General features: G+C 34.0%; 1 protein-coding gene across 4 annotated transcripts in view; it reads left to right on the top strand.

Annotated features, from left to right (window-relative positions):
• LOC106873374 (neuronal calcium sensor 2) overlaps positions 1-2,500 on the top strand; it is a 362,050-nt gene that overhangs the window by 202,748 nt on the left and 156,802 nt on the right. Inside the window, exon 3 of one of the 4 annotated variants that reach the window (XR_016242538.1) lies at positions 1-2,500. This exon is cut by the window's left edge and continues 378 nt beyond it; it is cut by the window's right edge and continues 1,132 nt beyond it. The exons of the other annotated variants lie outside the window; for them this stretch is intronic. The gene's annotated coding sequence lies outside the window, so the exon portion shown is untranslated. 4 annotated transcript variants of the gene reach the window in all.

Here is a 2,500-nt window from a genome sequence, read left to right as displayed (position 1 = left end):
TTAACTATACATCTGCACACATGTGCAGGCTGAGCTGAGGATAACTATACATCGACACACATATACATCTTTAATAAAAATGGAAAGATTATTTCGGTTAGACTGAAAGCTTTAAATTACAGAAACAATTACTTCAGGTCATTTGTCAGACATTTTAACAATTTTTCTGTCTATCGATCACTTTAACTCGACCATAGCATGATGCATTTTTAGTATTTGATTTACAAATTTGGTCTAATGCTTTCATATGTAAAGATTATATTATTCAGACACAGCACTAAAATAAACTTTGAAGGTTTTTGAGTATTGTCCTAGATTTGCTTTAACTAAGCTTCAGAAAATTATTTATACAGTAGAGGTATATTCAACCAAATTTATCTAGTATAGATATGTTTCTTTCCATTAAGTGGTCCTCTCTTTCGCTTTGCAAGATACAAGGTGACTCCTTCAATGCTGGTGTCACGAAAAGCACAGAATACCCTCTAAGTGTTTAATGATCGATTCCAAAAGCGGCAACACGGTGACTGAGAGAGCTGTTTAGTCGTGCTGGCGGCAGACCAACCTCTATAGGGCTGATGCAACAAAAAATGCATTCAGTGAATTCTATAAAGTGGCTGGTCCTGTCGAACCAACCTACCCAAGCCAGCATGGAAAGCGGTTATAAAATGATAAGGATATTGTTATTCGTTTATCAGTCTCTAAGGGCGTTGGAAGGAAAGGTAAAATATATCCAGATGTGAATTGAATACAGAATGTGAATGATGGAGAAACTGAATATTGTAGTGTTTAGTTCGGCTGCCTGTCATATCATTTTACTTATATGCACTAAGGTGCTTAAATACATTTTGATATTATTAGCATTTATAAGTTGGCGAGTTGGTAGAGTCGTTATCACGCCGGGCGAAGTGCTTGCCTGTCATTCTGAGTTCAAATTCCTCCGAAGGCGGCTTTGTCTTTTATCTTTTCGAGGTCGATAAATTAAGTACCAGTGACGTTCTGGGGTCGATGTGATCTATTGTCCTCCTCCCCCGCAAAAATCCGCACCTTGTACCTATAATAGAAAGGATATTAATAACGGTAGTGACGACTGCAACAATAGCAGTAGTGAATCATTGTATACTGCATACTTTATTTATGAGCAAATTCTATAAAAGTGGCGGTGGTTATGTTAATTTGCAAATGGCGCTAAGTCTCTGTTTGTATTAAGTATGCATGCTTTAAAAAAATATATACACCATTTTGTTTTGGTCTTGCTTTGTTTATTTTGTTTTTCACTTTCATCTCAAGAGAATGCTTTAAATATTTATCGAAGGAAATTCTAAATCTAAAATATTAATCAGCTGAATCGTTTGGATATTTTAAGATGATAAATTTAGTCAAAGCTGAAAGATTTTCGGCGAAAATTACCTTTACATAATATGACAATTATTAGATTAATACTAATTTAATAAGCGCTACTCTCAGAGTGCTATTCCGCCATGATTATTCCATGATTCGATTTGTTCGAGAAATAGTACAATTTCTATAGAATTATTATTTACTTCTTTAACAGTTTTTGGTATCGCTGACCTTTCTTCAACTTTTAGTGGAAAAGTTATTTGTGTAGATTATATCGAAGCTAAAAAGAAAATTACCTTAATTTAAATAATGTAGTAATGAACCAGTAGCCAAAAGCAATATTAAAATTACTACATGTTATCTTTAACAACTAATTAATTTTGTCACCACCACTTGCAGCTAAGAGCGCGAAATTGAATGTTACAATAATTTAAGCATTTTTACAATACGAGAACATTAAAAAAATAATATATACTGCAATTCTTTTATACAATATAAACACATATACATTCTTTCTTTCATACATACGAATATACATAGACATAATGTGTGTGTGTGTGTACTCACGCAAACACTTTACAATTACTATGCTTGTAATAATAAGCGTTAAAGGGATATAAAGGGTATTTCAAACCCTATGGAAAAGTATTCTAGAACTGACGGGTCACGCTATATTAAGACTTACATCTAAATACTTTCTCGAAAAGTTTGTTGTAATGTCATTGAATGACCTGTGCATAGTGTCTTGATTTGGTAATGGAGAGAAGTGATGCATTAACTCTTTGCTTTTCAGTTCTGATGTAAAGTAAAATTTGTGGTTGATGTATCGATAATAAATTGATGGTAACAACAGGTTGCAATACGTTACAACCAAATTGCAAAGTATTCTTCGGAATGAAGAGCTGAACTGTCAAAGATGATGATTCAAAGAGAATCTGCATAATCATCTTATTTTAGGAATTGAAATCATTGCAATACCATATTTGTTTCAAATTTTGGTACATGGCCAGCAATTTCGGAGGTGAACCAGCTCGATTACATCGACCACAGTACTCAACTGGTGCCTAATTTATTGACCCCGAGAGGGACGAAAGGCAGCGTGTACCTCGGCGGAATTTGAACTCAGAACGTTGCTATATCATATTAGCAAAGAAGTGAAAAC

The sequence above is a fragment of the Octopus bimaculoides genome, chromosome 7, assembly GCF_046866305.1.
Source record: "Octopus bimaculoides isolate indiv1 chromosome 7, ASM4686630v1, whole genome shotgun sequence".
Classification (NCBI taxonomy): domain Eukaryota; kingdom Metazoa; phylum Mollusca; class Cephalopoda; order Octopoda; family Octopodidae; genus Octopus; species Octopus bimaculoides.
This window is presented reverse-complemented; position numbering and strand designations above follow the sequence as displayed.